General features: G+C 35.9%; 1 protein-coding gene across 2 annotated transcripts in view; it reads right to left on the bottom strand.

Moving 5' to 3' along the window:
- PIBF1 (progesterone immunomodulatory binding factor 1) overlaps positions 1 to 14,712 on the bottom strand; it is a 105,775-nt gene that overhangs the window by 43,633 nt on the left and 47,430 nt on the right. The window lies entirely within an intron of this gene.

Genomic DNA, 14,712 nt, shown 5'->3' with positions numbered 1-14,712 from the left:
GATGTCAGGATTTATTATACTTGATAAAACCATTAAAACTTTGGTTCAGTTTTAAATAATGGTAAAAACAAACATTTTGGAAATTGCTGTGGAAGAAATAAATAATACAGAACTCACTGTGTCACTTTGCAATTCCATGTTGTTGCCTGCATTACTGAATGCTGGCAACCATTCTAGAACCTCACCTGACAAGGAACAGAAGTGTCAGAGCATCAGAGAAGGGTAGGAAGGGTTACATCTGACATGCAGCAACATCACACACTCACACAATTGCACTGTGTGGAATAAATCACCTAAGCAAGCTAGGACCCTACAGCTTGGAAAAGGAAGAAATAAGGGGCCTGTCACATCATGAGAAGGGAGAATGGAGATAGGAATCAACTGTATTTTCAAATAGATGAATGAGAAGTCATTTAATGATGTAGAATGAGAACAAATATAAATTGCTCTTCATGCATGAAAGCTGTGGAATTCCTTACTATAAGATGTTGTGGATGCTAAAAAATAACACTTATTTGAGAGAATACTGAACAACTTGCAGCACAGAAGTCCCTGGAGAGCCATTAAATGCAAGATGGTACTTATCACACTGAAGCCACTTCACAACAAATTGCAGGATTTCCAGATAAACCTTTACTCTAACCCAGCATGGCTGTTGTGTTAGCTGTCATCTGTCAAATAACAGTTGCAACACCATTCCACCCTATTTAGCACCTAATCTTTAGGTGGGATGGAGAGTGTTTAACAAAACCAAGAGGATTACTTCAAATATTTTCCCTGAGGATTTCAGATGTAGGAATGTTTCTAAGGCACAAAGGGGGAACAATTTTCACTGGAATTAATTTGAACAGAACAAACAGGTGTCATTGTGATGTCCCTGATAATCACTCTGCAGACAGCAATCTATGTATAAATAGTCCAATGCATGAATAAGATTGTTTCCTCACTGCATGAGCAGAGCTTGGAAATTCTGCATACTGAGCTCATCTAAAATTTTTCTTTTAAAAACATTTTTTTTTAATAGCATGACATTTGTTCTTAAACAGTTATGGCACTCTAGCTGCTAAACACCAGTTACCTATCGACCACTTCAGTCATTTCAAGTGCTGATACTTTCATCACTGTCTTCTGACTATATGTTCCTGTTTCCATTTTACCACACAAAAAAATTTCAGCACTCTAGAATTCTCCACACTTTGCACGCAAGTGGCTGCAGACATGACACTAAATCTGTCCCATTATACACATTATTTATAATCCTGAGAAGAATGCTTTGGTCCAAAATAGTTAAGTCTTAATGAAGATACATGTAATTCAGCCAACAAAGCAATGAAACACACAAATTTAAATTAATTTAATTATTAGTTATATTTATTGACTTCCAGCAACAAATTCTCACCTTCCACCTCAACACAAAACAAACAGCAATGCCTTCCTGTACACAGCCTCAGACTTTCAACCACTCTGAGCTTCAATGACCTGTACTGTACTGAGCTGACACACTGGAAATATGCATGAACTGAGGCAATCCATACTTCTCTGTACCTACTTTCTATACTTGGTGGAGAAGTCTGTGGTTCTCTGATGATTCAATCAACTGGGTGCTTTCAGAGCATGCTTCTCTACCCAATTATGAGCAGTAACTTCAGAAAGAAGTTTTATCCTTTGTTTTGGAAATTTGAAGTAGCTTACATGAGCATGATCTGTTTTGCACTGGCAAGGTTATGATGGGTCAGTTTTCCTTTAACCTTACTACACTGTTGATCTCACTAGTAACTCCTTCACCACAGCACCATCCAGAGTTTCTTTGTCATATTTGCTTTTCCTCAACCAGATAATATCTCTGCTTTCTTGGCTACTATTTCAGCTCAAGTGTGTGTGCATGTGTGTACAGAGTCATGCAACACAATGTGCTGAAATACATTCCTTTATCTGCCTAGATGGTCTCTGAGGGAAAACAAAAAAAAAAACCCAAAAACCACCCTACGCTTTAATACTACTATTATGGAAAAAAAACAAACAGTGGAATGCGGGTCTGCAGGATTTTTCTCCGTCAAGAAATTTTAGCAAACTTGATATAATGAAAGAGTAGAGTTTTTAGTCTCACAGAAGAATGAGGGCTGGGAATCAAAGAGAAATAAGAGATTGAGGCAATGAAGAAAATCTCACACGTAAGAATTATCTAGAATGACGTCTCCATTCCTTTATGTCTCTCTGCCATTAGGTTGACCAGTCAATGATGCTTCAAGTTTGCTAATGCAGTGATATAATGGTTATCAAAAAAATTATTACTAGAGTAAAGGAGAAGAGGGAATACTCAGAGAGGGACTTGAACTCTCTTTTGTAGGGTTTGAAAGATTTTTTAATCAGAGAAGCTTGTTTTTCAAGTAGTGAATAATGATATAATAATGTGCCAAAATATACATACCAGAGAGCAAACAGAAAAATTTAATGGTAAAATCATGTAGTCTGGATACTGAAGAAAATATGGCAACCAAGTCTTTTTGAATGGAGGGACTATAAACTGCCCACCTACAGAACCTGAGATGTACAGCGGTACTCCTTAAAAAGGTACTTGAACAATTGTACATTAGAAGACAATAAATTTGGAAAATTACACTTTTAAGAAATGACAAATCCTAGTACTAAACTTGTTGATATGAAAGAATGCCAAACAAGTAAATAAAAATAATGCATGTTACAAAGAAAGTCCTACCAAAATGATACAACATGAAAATCTAATTTTACAATTTTATAATTTTGTAAACCAGATTATACCAACCTAAAGCTTTGTGGGATATATTTTAGAATTGTTTTCAAGTTTAAAAATGGAAAAAAACCCTGTAAGTTGTGAAATCACCCTGAGTACACAGTTGGGTCAGTTCCAGATCTAAGATCTTTAAGGCAATTAGAATATACTCTTATATTTGTACAAATGTCTGTGCTTTGGTTCAGTGCCAAATTTGCAAAGAAACCTAAAGACATTTCCTCCCTAACCTGTCCTCTTGGAAACCTCCCACTTCCAGCCCCTACATGCCCCCTCATGCTCCTGACCTTCTCCTTCTCTGTCCTAGCACTAGCCCAGTCTTTTGAATTCCAATTCTATTTTCATTCTTTATTCCCAGGACATCTGTTTTTCTTCTTTTCTATGTTCATAGCCTCTTCAGCCTCCATTCCTACCTTATAGACCTACTCTCTGCATTCTGGATTTCTCTCTACTCCTTCACCACCCTTGGAGTTTGGCATCCTTCCTCAAATCCTACCCATCCATACCTCTTGCAATTTGAGTTTCAAATCCTAGTTTAACTTTCTCACCTTCTGCAACTGAGTCTGCCTGTTAAGTCCTCCTCACTTCCAAAGTGCCCCAACCTAACTATAAAAGTACACAAATGAATTTTCCTTACTCTCCTTTGTGCCAACTGGAGTCACAGAAGGAGAAACAGTGGTACAGAAGGACCTCAGTTAAATTCAATCTGCCACAGACTGCACAAATCCTGTCCATACATGCAGCAAACTGCCAGACCCCAGTTCAAACATGGGTACTCAAAGGATCTTGTTTCCACTCGCTCTCTTTTTGTTCTTTGGCACTAAAAACTAGTTGCCTTATTTCTGAACAATCAAAAATTTCCCATGATTTGTGTTCACATGCTACTCACTAAATAATTAAAAATGTAAGAACTCAGATCTTTGGTTTTCAAATGCTTTCATTGTTCAGCTTTTGCAGCACTCAGATTAACTCTCATTAGTCATGTATCTGGCTGATTTCACAAAATGAAAGTCTGTTTCAAAATTTACTGGAAAATGGGTAAGAAATCTGTCATTCATTTAAAAATACATATTTTATGAAGTTTTTATACCAACTTTATAGGAATTTTCAGGTTTTTGTAGTATTTATTACTTTGTTCATGTCTATCAAATACATTAAACTATTTCTAAGCTGGTCTAAAATAACAATGCACTTTGTAACAACAAATTTAAATACTTCCAATAACAACAAAAGCTCTGAGTATAATGATTAAACACAAGATGAAACATGTCATTTGCAAACTGTTTAAGCAATGAAAAATGCGTTGAAATAATTTTCACTTAAAATTTGTTTTTCCCAAACAACATGCTGAGATTTTTTTCAGTACAATATTCCTGGTTCAGGTTGTAATTAAAGAAAAATAAATCCAGAAACATATATCTTAGACACTAAAGGGTAAACTTGATTTAACATTCAAGTTCTTACCAGATGTTACATTTGCTTCGTATCAAGTAATTAAGCATACAGTACTTTTGCATGTGGTTCAGTAAAATCTGAGAGAGAAAGCTTAGAAGCTTTGTTTAAAGCTGCTTGCTTCAAAGCAGATTTTTGTGTTTTGCAGCATCCTAAGCATTTATTTTGTATTGGCCTCTGATCCTCATTCTGTCAAAAAAAAACTTCCCCGTTCTACTTTGCAGTTTATAGGAAGTGCTAGTTCCAAACATCCACACTCAGCAAGATACACAGCTGGTTTCCACTCCTTGGAGCTTTGGGACACCTAAACCCAAAATCACTTATGCAATAAATAGAAGTTCTTCAGAATGTAGGACCCTTTCTACCCTAAATAAACTAATGCCCAGCGTGCACTAGACTACAAGAATGAATAACATGAAAGCCTTAAATGTATCTGCTGAAATTACAGAGACTTGTGCTGACTGACAGGGACAGAAATCCATCTTTGTTTCTCTGTCTCTGGACTATGCCACTGTGCTTTCTTTTATTTGACTCTCACTCTGTGAAATGTAAGATTCTCCCCTGCACCAAGACACAGCTTCAAGACTACTGGGCAGAGACCACTTCTGCCAAGCCTGTGCTTGGGAGTCATGCCTCAGTCATGAGAATTTCCTAATAAAACTTCACTAGGGAATTTTCTCTCAATCCTGGAGCTCTGATGGGCATCAGATATAGACTTTCACTTACTAAAAGTGCATTCTTTATTTTGGGCAACTATAAAAAACAGAAGAGCAGCTCCTGTCATGCCTTTCTTACAAAAAATGGAACAGGGTGCAATTGCTACTCTGCAATAACACAGTGCTGCCTCTGTATACTTAGTTTGCTCACTTACCTAGACTGTTATTTCTCGGTTTAAATAAACAGCATATTTAGTGACTCTTTTGTTATTTGAAATGAAATAAATGAAATAAAATGCAAAAAATGCAATTAAATAAATGCAAAAGACGTAAAATAACTGAACTTTACCAGTATACAGACATAAAGGATGTGACGGCATCCTTAACAAAAAGAAAGGACCTGAAGAAATGAGTGAGCATATCATAAAGGATGTGATATAATTTTACTGTTTCCTCCTCAAAACTTGTTTTTTAGATACATAAATAGGAGAACAGAGTCACCTCAGTAATTTTTAGGAATCTAATGGTAGTTGCTTTTCTCTTTGCCTATACAAATTAGTCAAGATACATAACATTGTGTTCTCATTTATGTTTTTAGTGCTTAAAAATATAGAAGCATGAAACACATGGCTGGTCTGAGCATACCTACCAGATCAGGTATTTCAGGAGATGAAGGCACAGAGATACCTAATTTGGGAATCCAAAAATGGAAATTACCACCTCACAAAATCCATTGAATGAAGCTTCAAAATTGCCCAAAGAAAGATTAAAGATCCGTTTTTTTTTCAAACAGAAAGGCTATGAAATGAGTTCTCTGAAGCCTAGTGAAGAGATACCAGAGGAAAGAGTTTCATAAATGTTCCTAAGTTCAGGACAACAATCCAAGAGGGAAACACAGCCAAGCTAAAGGGTGCAGACATCAGCACCCCAAGCCAAAGTAAGTCAGAAGAAGCTGAAGAGTTCTATTGCTTATGGCACAGCCTCAATACACTGCACAAAGTTATCTTTTGCTTCTGTGTGCACTAGCACATAAAATGGCAGAAGCTGTGGATCTTGGAAGTATGAGAAACATGCTTCTGAGGTGGACCATACATCTGGACGAGCAGCAGAACAAGCATGAATAAATTTCCCATTGCCTAATCAACATCTTTGCTCAAACAAATAAATACTTTGTTTAAAAAAACCATCACTTTGAAGTGACAGATTGAAAAGGATCCCGGCAATGCAATATGTTCTTGTCTATGGTACATATTTTAATCCAACAGAAAGAACCCAAAGTACATTTATTAAAATCTCATTAAATCTTTAGTCATATTTTCTATGTATACTTTTCTCTATTTGATTTCTCATGGTATCCCAAACCATTACCTTTATTTGGTTTAATATTTTCATTTTCATTTCTTGGTTTACTTCATTCTTTGCAAAAAAAAAGCCATACTAACAAAGCTGAATTTTGTACTAAATAAAAAATAAAACAAGGAATAGTACAGAGACTTATTCCCCAATAATGTATATTGATTAATGAGGAAATAATTACTTGAAATTGCAACTGTGAGAGGTTTTGATATGAGAAATATAAAACAGATCTGAATGAAGAAAAGGCTAGCAAGTTTTTTGATATTTAACATTAAGAAATGAAAGCATCAACTTTTAATATTTCTCTACACTAAGTTCCAAGTTTGTAGCATACATTTGGAATTGCCTGACTTTACAATTTTTTTCTACTATTCATAATAATTTTTTCAAGATACTGTACAATTTTGATAATGATTCCACAATTTACTTCCTTAAACCAAATATTAGCTTTTCCAGAGATTCTACTACTTTACTATTATAGTACTTATGTTTCTGGAAAATAGCTGTAATTAATTGCTATTGTAGCAGATAAAACAGACTGGAACAGATCTGATATTGGAAGCTACAGAAATTTTTCATGACATTATCATTACTGCACTACAAACATTACAAACATTGTTTTTCAGTGCTCAAGAAAATTAAAGAGATTGGAGTCAACAGTTACAGAAAGACTCTGAGTCTGTTGTCTGAATTGTTTTTTCCTCTTGGATAAACATACAAAAATTTGTGTCTTTAAACTCTCCCTTCCCACTAGCCAGAGAGGTTATATTTAATCAAATATACAGTTAAATCAATATAAATGCTTTCTGGTATTTCTTGCGATTCCACATGGAATGATTATAACTTGCTAGCCTAAATAGAATTCATTATTTGTGGAGGTATATGCTCCTGTTCCTCTGATTAAATAGAAAATTCATTAACATACTTTATATGCATATATGTACTTAACAAAAGATAATTACCATATGATTTTTAATTTCAATAATGCAAAGAGGGAAAAAGTCAATGTCAAAAGATTGAGAGAACAGCAGTTACATAAACGACAAGAGCAGCAACTAAATGTTCCTCTCCTTTTAAGAAATAAAATCTAAAAGGCATTGCAACTACCAACTACAAGAAGAAAAATGTTTGGAATGCCATATACCTCCTTAAAACAGTCAGAAATAAACATACAAATATTTAGGTTCTTAATTCTGTAAACGTAACTTTTATGAAATCAAGAATATAAAAACTAAAATTGTTTTACACAGTGATAAAAAAATGGATGATCATCAAGGAAAAAATAAGAAAAGGAAGCATTATCACTGCAGCTTCCTGGAAAACGATAGGGAGAGAAATGAGAAGGTAGGGACAAAACTTTTGAGGTAGGGCTTTGTCTGGGAGACCATCAGACAGAGCTGGTAACTGCTGTGCCACCAGAGACACTGCTTACTCCCCCTCCATTTTCCCCACTGAGAGCTGAGCAGAACAGGTCAGAAGGTTAGGGTACAAACTGCCATAATTTAGCAAAGGATTGGTATGTCCTTTATATCACACATAACAGGTTTGATTTCCTGATAAGCAGAGTTCAAGGTACAGGCATACCTTGTTTTCTTTCAAGGACATGTTCCTAAAAGTGCTACAGTTAGCAATGAGGGACAGCAAATTACCTTTTCCCCTAATAATTAATGTAATGAATGGTCTTGGTGCTTGCAATCACTTATGAGAGGTCAGCATATTGTTGCATAATATTCCATTTATTCTTCAGTGAAATTATGCCTTAAAAATAACATCTCAATAATACAAATACAAACCAATTATTAAATAATTGAGGTTGTATGGGATTTCAGGGGGTATCTAATCCAACATCCTGTTCAGAGCCAGGTCATCTATGAAATCAGACCAGGTTTTTCAAAGCTTTAGCTTCTCGGGTCTTGAAAACTCAAGGATGGAGACTGCTCACAGTAATGCTGTTAGTGAAAAAGATTTTCTTTAGACCAAGTCAGAATCTTCTGTTTTATCCAACACTCTCTCATCCCTCTTCCATGCCCTGCTGTGAAGGGCCTGGCTCCATCTTCCCAGTGACCTGTCCAGAGGCTCTGGGGGTACTGCTGTCAGGAGCCTCAGAGATCAGGCTGAACACCCCCAGCCCCTCTCCTGGGCCAAGTGCTCCAGCCCTGACCATTCTGGTGGCTCTCCTCTGCATTCACTCCAGTTTATCACTATGTTGCTTCTATTGGATATCCTGAAACTGGACTTTTCTTGATGTCTTGACTATTGCCCTGATAATACAGCCCAGGATTTTGTAAGAGTATACTGTTGGCTAATACTGAGCTTGCTGTTTACAAAAAACATTTGTTCCCTGCAAAGACAAGAACGATCCCACACAAGATAATCTGCATTTCCTTATTAGCAAATGAATGCTACATAAAAACTACTACATATTAAAATTCACATACCAAAGACTGCTATAAATGTATTTCCAGCAGTTGTTTTAAACAAAGCATGATACTAGAAAAAGCATGGCTTTCCATCTGTTTTTCAGAACTTAAAGGAGCTTCCATTAAGCTGCCTGCAGGCCATCAGGCATGCTTCAGTGCAACTGGACAGCTCAGGGGAGCTTTTGTTAGAAGAGCAAAGGATGGAAAGACATCGTAATGGCAACAGCAGAGATGGTCATCAAAGGATACTAAAATGACTGACAGTCAAGCAGTGGGTAGGGGAGCACAACTGGATCTGTCTTCTTTCAAATCTAAGATATGTAAAATGTCCTTTCCCAAGCAGTCACAGCAATTGGAACCACATTATCAGTAACAGGTAAACAAAGAAGACAGTGTGAAGACCTCTCTTCATAAGCATGACTTAAAAACAAAAAAAGTTCATCAACTGCATTTCAGCTCTAGAGACAACTATCAAATAATAAAGTGTTACTGGCTGGTTTATTACAAGTCCTAAAGTGTAGATATTTCTGTGTGTCATTATCCAGAAATGAAACATATATTGGTTCTAATTTCTTGAACTGTACAAGTCTTTCAAATCAAACAGTCTTTGTAGGAACAGTAAACAGACAGACAATGGTACCAATAGCACAAGAGAATATGGAAGACATTTTTACAGCCCAAAACAAAAGGAACAAGCTACAGTAACCATAAGCATGCTTATAAGAGCTTGGAGTGGTAAATGAATCCTGAACAGATACATCACCAAACTGCTTATGACACTAATGAAACAATCTAATTTCTCTTCATCTGCAAACATGAAAAAGGTCAAGTGAATCTAAGCTTTCTATAAAGCAGGCTATCCTAATAAATTCTTCAGTTATCAAATTATCCTGTATTACCTCTGAGGCATGTGAGAAATGAAAATACTTAAAAAATGCAGTAACTATTGTGAAAAATAATCAGTTAACTCCAAGCTGTCTCCATTCTTGAGCATATTTGCTTTCACAACATACTTTTCTGTATTTTATCTGTCATCTGACAAGTTTAACAAAATTTTTATAGAAAGACCCAACTTTGCCTTTATAACTTAAGTTATTAATTTGAGAAGAGCAGTACTGTGAAAAGCAGTTGAAAATAAAGAAAACAAAATCTAGTATTGAAAAGAAGAAGAGGAAGTTAGGATTCATGAACTATTGGGATACTACAGGCTTTGCAATACAAGTTTCATGCATATATTCTAAGAGTCTTAGATGTGATAGAACCCCTTTTCTCCAAAGGCACAAAAGCAAAAAGCACTGAAATTAATTTATTTTAGTGTATATCATTCTCATTCATAATCAAATTTTCTGTTTCTCTGCTTCCTCTGATTATGCCCAGTTCTCTTCGTTCTTCCTACATACCTTTGTCCTATTTTTTTCTATTTTCCTCCCATTTGCTCTGTTCTCTCTCACCATTTCAACAATTCCTTCTTTAGCTGAACTATCACAATCCCTGCAATAACCACAGCTAAGAAGTATAATTTTCCTTTTTCTTGTAGAGGACTTGAAAACAAATGTTTGTTCTTTTGGGTCTTTTCCCCTAATGGGACTTGTGGACAAAGACACTCCTGATTTCCAAGTATTCCCTGTCCCAGCTGAGTAGCATATCAAAGTCAGCATCTTTTTATTGTGGAAGAAAGAGAAAACTCCTCCTACTCTGTGTGTCCAGTGCTTTTAACATTTCATCCCTGTCATTATCCATTCTTTCTAGGAGCCCTAGAATGTGGCTCATCTATCATCCAACTAAGGAAGCAACTGCAGATGCAATTCTTGTACTCACTGAAGAGCAAATGGTTAGTTTCTTCTGACATCTCATATTGTCAACATTAATTCCTTTGATAAACGAACCCATTCACTGAACAGTACGATAAAATACGGCTTTAACCCTTTGTATTCTTAGGGTTTACAAGACTTCCACTGAATGGGGACCTAAATACTATAGAAAAAGATCATTTCCTTTTAAAATTGGAAGAATGAACTGTTGAACTTCAGTCTGGCCATGCTATTTACCAGTTCTGTATTAATATTTAGGTCATGACTGAAAAAAGTCTAGTTACCACTGCACTTCAGTTAACCTTATTTTGTGTGATCTGCAATACTTTTGCTTTGTTTATTACAAGAAGGTTTCAGTAGGTGAAGGTGTTTAATATTTTTCTGAAGTAATTCAAACTGTATTTCACTCTGAGCTTCATTCTTAGCATTCCATTCTTCTGCTGTTAAAGCCTGAACCAGGCTAGAACCAGACTTTAGGCTTAATCTGAAACTCCTTAATAGGGTAATACCTCAATTTGCCTTAATTCAAAATGGAGTCATCTATCAGAAAACAAGAAAATCTGCACACTGTCAGCTGTTCTTGGAGATGCAGTGTTTGTATGTACATGACACTAAGGCATGCTTGTCTTAGCAATACCAATGGGATACACAGTCTAATACTTTCACTACTATTATATAAGTGGGCTGGAGTTTGGCCCATATTTTCACTTCTTTCCAATCTCAGAATTCCTGGTAATCACAAACATTCAAAGGCAAGCAATAAACAGTGTACACTGCAAATGTGCCTATAGAAATCATCCTTTAAAGAACAGTTACAGGTAAATTGCTTCAGGACATCCAGACTGTTAGTTACTCCATATGTATTCCCCACAAAACCACCATGAGTATGGGTTAGGAATCTTCAATAAAACCTGCAGAATTACCATCCTGAAAGCAACATAAAGCATAAGGGTTTCAGGAGTTAAAGCATGTGACATGCAGTGCAAATCTCGGGTGAATTTGTGCTGGGGACCATCACAGTGACACAGGCTCTACCACATTATTGTTGCAGTGTGAAAATCCAATACATTATGATTACAAGTATTAGAGCTTTTTCATCCAGTAAAAAAGCTCTTGAGGCATTGAGGCTCCCTAGGACCACTCTGGCACATGCTAAAAAGTATTTAAACATTTGATGTCTATTAATATCAAATGAAAGCACGTGCAGAACTTCCCTGCAGAAGGATACATGGAAAAAAATTCTTGTTGCTGCCTGATAGAGTTAAAGGGCCAAACACTTCAAAGTGCAATATGTAACATAGCAGTAGCCACATTACCTCAAAAATGTCAGGGACCTAAGCATAAAATAAGTCAAAAATCTGATTGACTCTGACACATTGAAAAACACTTCCTCATATCAGATATCCAGTGACTTTGCTGAGTAGGAAAACTGATAATTCAGCAGTACTCCAGAGAGGGAGAACACTATTAAGAACATTATTAGCTATGTTTCCATTTGCTGAATCTCCATTGTTACAGGATGTTGGGGATTTACAGTACAGATGATTCCTGTTGGCAAAAGCAACATAGGAAAAACACTCCGCAGCTTTCCCAGCTAGAAAGTTAAAAAAACCTTCTCAAATTCATCTATGATTTGCTAGAATTTGAAGAGAATGAATTACAATTACTTCCTGTTGATGTATAATCTTGTGTTATCTCCAAGCTCTTTGAAAACAGGTCTTAAATAATGACTTTTCACTTCAGTCATTTTTCAGCTGGGAACAAACCATCCTACTGATGGTAGGTACTGATTTACTCAACACTCCTATCACAAGATGAATTTGATCAGTTATTCCTAAGTGAGGAGATCTTTATTTTGCCTATTTTTAGCAAATGATATGAGAATAGTGTCACCCCATCATTATTCATATAATGATTTTGAACTTACAGGCAGAGGACAGAATACATTTTCTACTTCTTAAGTTCCAGGGATATGGAAGTGTAAACTGTCCTCCAGAGTGAAGCTTAAGCCTTACATCAGCAGATTACTGGAATTAAGTCCTTAGATGAGGTAAAAGGTCTCTGTCATGGGAATGAAGTTTGTAGGAAGTTAAGATCAAAAACACTTTTACTCAAAATAGGACCTCCACCCAAGCTTCCTGTTTTTGTCAAGGAGTTCACAGACTCTTTCAGATGAGAGTCTTTTCTGGAATTTTTAATACTAGCTTTTCTTGTCGATGTTTTGGACCTTGCATGAAATGCTCCTCTTTAAAGCAGAGTAAGCAAAAAACATTACAGTCAAATTTGAGAATTACCATCAGTGAGAAAGTGGTGGTGACACCTTGGACAAGTGAAGATAAAGCAGAAATCACAGTATAGTTCTGGACCTTGTGCTCTATTCTCTGCTTCATGTTGAAAAAGACTAATTATAATAATGTAGGACTGTGGATTGTAGGTGACATGCACGAATATTGATAAAGATGGGAAATTGTCATTAAACTTGAGTGTATGAATATCCAGATGAGGAGACAAATACCTAAGGGATACCAAAAAGATGTTATTTCTAGTGCTAAGATTTGAAATGCAATTGGCCACAGCAGGTTTTCTAACAGATGTCTGGGCTTTCAACAATGAAGGGCATTTTCCAAGGCTGCACTCAATACATAATGTAAGGAGAACAGTAAATTAGTCTTCACTTAGCTGTGTGATCAAGTGAATAAAGGTGTATGTGCAGATTAGTATAAAGCTAGATCAGATTAATGCAAAAATACAATAAACTGGATACATAGTCTTAGGTATAGCCAAAAGTAACCAGAGAGATTAGCTTGTTTGACCAATAAGCAATTGGTAGTAAAGAGTATCTGCTTTGAGAGACAGTGTTTTAGATACATCTCAAATTTTAACCAGGGATTATTCTGGCCTGTGGCTTCAATTGTTTAAACAAATTTTTTTGAACTTTCAAGGGATATTCTCCCTTTCAGAATAATAAAAAAGTACCAAGCTAATTCAACTCTGCCTGTAACACCAACACTGGGAAGACTCAGAATATTTAGCATTTTATCTCATTTTAAAATTGCTTCTTCGAAATACAGGAAAATGTTCTTTATGAATCTCTGTTCCCTAGCCACAGAATGTAACACAACTCAACAGAACTTGCCTGTTTATATAAAATATAATCTCTTTCTGAAAGCAAAAGAAGTATTGGTTATTTGCCACTTACCATGACACACATCATTATAAATTAATGAAGGAATAAGACTATTTACAACTGCAGCTATCCTTCCCACCTACTATAGCCTTTTTTTTTGGTCAGTGACAGGAAGAACCTTTTCTGGATTTCCTTGCTGGACTGTAAAGAATTACTTTTAGGCTTGTGAAGTTAATGTATTTGACAGAATTTAGAAGTTACTACTTCTATGCCACCTTAGGGGTTTTAAAAAAATTCAGAACAATTATATTTCTTATTTAGGCAAACTCACATGAATTTTTAGCATTGTAGGAAGCAAAGCTATCACCACACAAGTGCAATAGCGTGTATCAGGACTTTTAGTCCATTAAGTGCCACATTGTTGTATCTGTGTCATTACCATTCTCTGTTTCTAGAATTGTGGCATCATTATATAGAATGCTATATTGTCCTGGTTTGAAAAGAAAGTGAGTTTTTTGTGAGGCTGTGGTCAAACCAACAGGTGGACACCAGGGAGAGTACATTTTCATGGGGGCACTGGCATTGCACCAGCATCAAACCATGACATATATAATTTGGTACTTCTGTTTTATTGATACTTTTCTGTTACTTTCCACATTTCCATTTACTCTATTATCTTATATTCTTTCTAAACATGACAATCAATCTCTCATGTGAATTATTCTCTGTAGCACATGGAATGAATTTAAAGACTTTGGCTGATCATGTGAATATTAAAATAGGACAAATATGTTGCTTTGGCACAGTGAAGTCAGATACAGGCCACAAAAGTTTGGATTATGCACAGACAACTCCCCTCTTCACCATTCCTTGGTATGCTATCATTTACACACATTCTACAGCATAAAACACAAACAATAAAAAAAATCCTGCAAATAGATTTACTCAAAATGAGAAACACAATAATTAGGCACATGTTAAATTATTAAAGGCAGAGAACAAAACTACTTTGTTCATTCAGATATTGCAGATTTACTGAATTAGAACATAATCCTTGCCAGTTTGTACAACCAACATCTACACTGCAAGTACCTTTAACTCCAGTTTAGTTTAAGGCACCTTA

The sequence above is a fragment of the Melozone crissalis genome, unplaced genomic scaffold, assembly GCF_028551555.1.
Source record: "Melozone crissalis strain CALT ecotype California unplaced genomic scaffold, PUWL_Pcris_2 ptg000013l_1, whole genome shotgun sequence".
Lineage (NCBI taxonomy): Eukaryota > Metazoa > Chordata > Aves > Passeriformes > Passerellidae > Melozone > Melozone crissalis.
The sequence above is the reverse complement of the archived record's forward strand: the minus strand, read 5'-3'. Positions and strand labels throughout refer to the sequence as shown.